The sequence below is a fragment of the Sphaerodactylus townsendi genome, linkage group LG14 (assembly GCF_021028975.2).
Source record: "Sphaerodactylus townsendi isolate TG3544 linkage group LG14, MPM_Stown_v2.3, whole genome shotgun sequence".
NCBI lineage: Eukaryota > Metazoa > Chordata > Lepidosauria > Squamata > Sphaerodactylidae > Sphaerodactylus > Sphaerodactylus townsendi.
In genome coordinates this window covers 8,855,814-8,862,240 of record NC_059438.1, presented here as the reverse complement: position 1 = coordinate 8,862,240, position 6,427 = coordinate 8,855,814, and positions in this window count along the sequence as shown.

The following is a 6,427-nucleotide window of genomic DNA, read 5'->3' as shown; positions in this document are numbered from 1 at the left end:
ATCCAAAACAGCTTCAGGGAGCTGCTATTTGGTCCCCCAGGGGAACCAACATGTCTTGATACACGCAAGTCCCCCCAGTGAAACAAAGAGCATCCTGGCTTTCTAGAGAGTCATGGCAGCAGTACACACAGGAATACACACACCCCTCAGAAGAACTGGGCCCCTGGGTCTTGGCACCCAGGGGGATCCCATTTCAGTTTGTTTTGTTATTGTCTGGCAGCTTGGGTGTCATGACGACTTTCAAATCTTTGTTCTCTAAATCACACAGGTGAGAAGTGAATTTGCAGTCGATTCAGAAAATTATTTGGTGGAAAGTGTCGTCAAGTCACAAGCCGAGATGGCAGTCTCATGGGGTTTTCGAGACAAGAGACATTCAGAGGTGGTTTGCCATTGCATAGTAACCCTGGACTTCCTTGGTGGTCTCCCGCCCAAGTACTAATCAGGGCTGACCCTTCTTAGCTTCCAAAATCTGATGAGACCAGGCTAGCAAAATAAGGTAGGATTTTGATAGCCATTTCTAATTAAGGTTAAGTTGAGATTCAGCAAAAGACTCTGGTCTGAGAACCTTAGAATAACAAATGAGCAAGGAGGTAGGCAGAGGATCAGATGGGGAAAGGCTTCTTGCCTTGCAATTGCCCACACACACACGGACTACACAGGTTGGGTCTAGGCTGTGGTCTCCACCTTTTGTGAGATATTACTGTCAGATGTCAGCTGCAAGTTCTTCTCAGTTCCCATGTACGGTGCTTGAATCAGAAAGTGACTGTGGCACACAGGGATGCCAGCCTCCAGATGAGACCTGGGGATCTGTCAGGAGTGCTTTGATCATGTGTTCCTGCATTGCAGGGGGTTGGATTTGCTGGCCCTTGGGGGTCTCTTCCAACTCTATGATTCTATGATCTCCCAGAATTACATCTCCCAGAATTACAGAAACCAGTTCCCCTGGAGAAAATGGCTGGTTTGGAGGATAGACTCTGTTGCATTGTTTCCCTCTGTTTTCCTCAGGCTCCATCCCAAAATCAACAGAAGTTTTCCAACCTTGAGCTGACAACCCCATCCCCCATCTCCTGCCAGTGGGCAGGGAAGACCTAGCAACCCTCATGGCATACATCTCCTCTTCCTGCCCCAGGCGCCATTTTCCAAAACAGAAACAATCTTGGGAGGTGCTATTTGACACCCTGGAAAAACCCACATACAAGAAAGACTCCATCTTTTTATGCAGGATCAGGTCACAGACAAGGTAGTCAGCCAACACCTTCATCATCACCTTCATCTTTTCTCCATATAAAAACAGTGCCCTAGGAATTCCGATTTTGCCCTGGAAAATCATGTACGTGCAGCCTGCTGCAGGGATTTGAGATCAAACGTTCACTGAAGGTTTGGGGCCGGTATATATCCAAGCTTGCTTTTCATTTTCCCACATAGCAGCTTGTGAGGATTGACCCTGGAGGGCAGAAGTGGAAAAATAAATCCTGTCAGCAAAACAGGCCACAGAATCTCTCGCACTGGATATCTTTTTGTGAAACGCCAGGTTCTAGCAGCAGATGTCTGCTAGAAAAACAAGAGGTCATAAAAATGGTAAGGAGAACATTCCAGCTAACTCAGGCCAATTGGCCATGCTGACAGAGGCTGATGGGAATTGTAGTTCCTGAACATCTGGAGAGCCGCAGGTTCCCTACCCCTGGGCTAACTGATTGTATAGATATTAACAGTGTCATTCAAGCCCTGAGGACATTGCAATATTCACAAGTCACTAAAGTGAATGTTATTAATAGGCAAATTGGATGCGTACTTCACTTCAAGCACTTTACCTGAACAAGTCTGTTCTTGAAGATTTCATTTGGAACTGTTAAAATATAAATGTTCAGAGGTTAACTTTGTTGAACCTCTGGGCACTAATAGATAGTAGGTATTATCACAAAATGGCTGACTTGGGGAGATAGGTCCTTTATTAGCAGTCCTGAGAATTCACCTCAATATTTTAGTTATTGTGAGTTGTACAGGGATGGGGCTGCCTCCCAGCACCTAGCAGCCTGTTCCACCCCCTTTTCACAGATGCCCACACAAGGACTTTGGAGCATCCCACATCTGGCAGCCCTGGCCTTGGACTTACCAGCAGGAGCAGAAACTCCAGGGAGCCAGAAGCTGGGAGAAACTGCAGAAGACTGGCAGGAGGGTCTGAGCAGCAAGAGCAAGCCTCAGAAGTTCCAGGGGAAAGGTTGGAGCCAACACAGCCCTGACCACGCTGCAATCAGCAATTCTCAGCAGCCTTAGGGAGTGGGGCAGGGCCAGCACAGCCCCAACCAGGCTGCAATCAAGGGGAAGGGCCAGGAAAGCTGAAGAGCCAGTCCAAGGCCAGCAGGGCTTGATGGACAGTTTGCCAGCCACTTGTAGGCTACCACAAAATGGCTGAGTCTTGTGAGAGTCAAGGTGTCCACCCGCCAGCCCAACATCTCACCCGCCATTTTCTTACTGTCAGGGTAAGCTCTGCTATCACCCCCAGAGCCCAAATGGGGTGGGAATGGAAGTTGTATTAGTTGTAACCAAATTGAACCCAACATCATCTGGATGCTTTCATTGACTGCAGGGCTTTCCAATGCCTAGTGGGGAAATCCCCCTGTGGAAATAGCCATAGACATGATGCATGGTTCGCTTTGTGATAAGGACTAGCCTCTGTCCTTCTCTGTACTACCTCTTGTTCGAGGATCACGAATGTAACTTTCACTGACTTTGATACCCATCAGACAGCAATCACGAGCTCATTTTTGGCTCAGAGGCCCCCTCTGTGTGTCCCAGTTCTTACGCCCCCTCAAACACTCCCTGGCCACCTGCTTTCCTGTGGCATCTGAGTTGTCACAACTGAAGAAGTGACAAAAAGCCTTTATGAATGAGGACTCTTTTTACAAGTCAACACCTGTTTTCACCCCCCCGCCCATCCAGGTTTTTTTCAAAAAAACAACAACCACCAAAGCATTTCTGAAGTCTGAATGCGACAGCAGCTGAGCTGCCATGCGGCTATGTTGGCTGCCTCGTCAACGGCCTGAAAATGCATCTCCAGAGAATGCAGGCGCTGTGCTGTATCTGTCCCCAGTGAAGTTCAGCCCTGAATTCCAGAGCAGGGTTGGGCTTGAAGCCTGGGAGATTCCAAAAAGCATTCCAACAACATATCCTTAGAAGAAGGGAGTCCCCAGACCCCAAGCCTAGGTGTAGCAAAGGCCAAATAGTCTATCAGTTATCACTTCTAATGTACATGGCCACTGAACAGCACCTGCAGAGGTAGGAAGGGGTTAGATCAGTGATGGCAAACCTTTTCAAGACCGAGTGCCCAAACTGCAACCCAAAATCCACTTATTTATAGCAAAGTGCCAACATGGCAATTTAACCTGAATACTTGGGGATGGGACGGTCTATAAATTGAAAAAATAAATAAATAAATAGTATAGAAAAAACAGTTTGCTCCAAGGCGCACATTACTCGTGAGTAAGCTTGGTGATCGTCGGTGGCTTTGCTTTGAAGCAACTGTGCAACGCTTCGAACGGGTGAATCATGACCCTAGGAGGGTTTACTCAGAAGCAAGCCCCATTGCCAGCAACCGAGCTTACTCACAGGTAAAGGATCACACTTCAGTTCTTTCCATGAAAATCAGTAGGGCTTAACAGGGTTACCTACACTGCTTCCCCAAAACTAGGTCTTAGGTTTAATGCTAATAATCTCCCTGAAATAATTACACTATTATCACATGATGTACTCTGTGCATGCATGCCCACAGAGAGGGCTCTGAGTGCCACCTCTGGCACCCGTGCCATAGGTTCGCCACCACTGGGTTAGATCGATGACTGCATCTCCTTCTCAGAGAACTTTTACCATATATCCGTTTTGGAGGCCCTTGAGCTTTTCCCTTTTATTTACTCATTTAGGCGTGCCCCTTCTGAAAGGGACTCAAGCCTATTGAATAGCTATTAACAATAAACAAAGAACACCAGCAGTCCTGCTGCTTAAGAACACAAATACACAAATTTTGATACTTACTAATTTACTAAGTGAATCGGAAAGTGAAATAAAGTGCACTGCTGTCTAGAACAGCTATAAACATAAATAAATACAAAAAGTTGCAAAAAGTACAACCACTAACAATATGCATATATAGAAACTACAGTTATATACATGGGAACAATAAGATCTAAGAATTCTTTATGTTGTGACTGTGTAATGAAACACAGATTGAATTTAAAGATACAGTCCTTGACTGCCAGCATACATGAAGGACTTAATTGGTGGTTACAGTAGCTGGACATCTTCATGTTTTTGTGAGCTCTTCCTCCGTAGAATGCTGTGACCACTAGGTACAGTAGTAGTTCTCTGCGGGTGAGTAATTCAATGCCACATCAATGCAGGAACTTTCACCATTTCCGAAAGCACTGAATACAGGACATATGGAGTACTGGGAGGCAAGGAGGGCACACTGCACAGTTCAAGTCTGGGCTTGGCCAGGTCCAGCTTTAAATTGCAGACTCTACCTCCAAAGTCTACAGTTTAAAACTGGACCCAGTCAGGCCAAGCCCAGCCTTGAACTTTGGGCTCTGCTCACGCCTGGGTCTAGTTTTATACTGCTGGCTCCACCTCCTAAGTTCCTCCTCTGAAGTCACATGGCCTTGGAGGCGGAGCCAGCAGTATAAAGCTGGACCCAGCCAGGTCAAGCCTTCAGTTCCAGGCTGACCTCAGCCTGACCAGGCTTTGGAGGTGGTGCCTGCAATTTTAAGCTGGACGTGGCTGAACCCAGCCATGAACTGTGCACCCCACTCCTGAACTCCACATGGTGTGGGCACAGTTCAACAGTGACAGAGAAAAGCATAGAGGAGGCAGCAGCAAGTGATGACTGATGCACTTAGCTAACGATGGATCCAGCCCCTTTGGATCCTTGTGGACTTAGGCTGTAGATGGCATCATTAAGGTAGCACTGATGTATCACTGGATAGTCTTCTCCCCTCAGAAAAATCCTCTTGTTAAATGATTGCCATAGCACAGTATACATTGTTTGCAGATGTAGAGGGCGTGCTCAGTACAGACTGGAATGGATCACAAATGAATGAAAATAAAACTCAGGAAATAAATCCACACTCTGGCCCAAGAACCTCTTATTAACTCTCAAGATAATGCTCACATTGAATCAAATCAGTCGTCAAAGAGGACCCCAGAATGGACCCCCTCTTCATTTTTAAATCTGAACTAGATCACTGGAGTTTTTGCAATGCTGTGCTGTTTTGGTTGCAAGTAGTGGTGAGAGGGAACAGTGTGATAGCTGCAGAAAGCAGCTTCTGTGTTCCCAGATCAGTAAGAGTAGTAGCACATAGCTTGGAACTCGGCACAAACAACCCAAGTTTGAGTCCACACTGCCATCTGGTGCAAACCAGGAGTACCACAATGGATGTTACATCTCTGTACTTCTCATAAGTTCATAGAAATTGAGCCATTAGTTGCAACTTGGAATACTTTTTTATATCAATCATTAGTTTCTCAAAGCAAAGTCTGAGGCTAAGCTTGGCCCTTGCTTGAGACTAAAAGAGAATTAAAGCTATTCTTTCTTCTAATGATCTGTCAAGTTTAAAGGTGGTGCTATATATTTTGTCTAACCAGCCACTGAACTCTGCAAAGGTTTTAAAAGCTACACAAGAATACACATGATGAGCATGAATGCATGTGCATACAGTCGATTTATGGTGATACCAGCAAGGGGCTTTCAAGGCAACTGAGAAGCAGAGGTAGTTTGTCATTGCTTTCCTCTGCAAAGCCTTCTTTAGAAGTCTCCCTTCCAAGTACCTTAATTGGCAGGTGAGATCTGACAAGCTTGGGCTATATCATGCCCCCTTCCCTTCAGATTAATATAAATACCTGCAATTAAAAATGTGAGTACAGTGCAACATTGCAATACCTGTGATTTAAAACATGAGTACAGAACAACATTGGAGAAGATCTGAGTTATGTTTTTTGAATGATGCCCTGGAAGACTGCAGTACCCTGATATCTTACCAACTCATGCTGGTCATACAACATGCATTTTGTGTGTAGCCCTTTTCAGAAGTTGCAGTTGTGAGGATCTAACCACACACAGTGGTCATTTGGGGAATAGGACAACATGTATATTTTCCCACTTGGGCACATACAAACACACACTCATCAAAAAAATTGGGTATCCAGTTATGCAGACTAAGCTGGAAAATAAGCATGTTGCCCTACTCACACAAAATGGCCGCTTCATAACTCCCCAGTGCAGATTCTTTAGGCTCAAGAAAAAGATGGGGGGGGGGGGGAGCAGGAGTCCTGTTCTCCTCACATGCCACCCTGTCAGAAAAATCACTCAGCCCAACAAAATGGAGGGTAGACTGTAACACATACCCCAGCCATTGTTGGCCTTTCTCTTTTCCCTCCC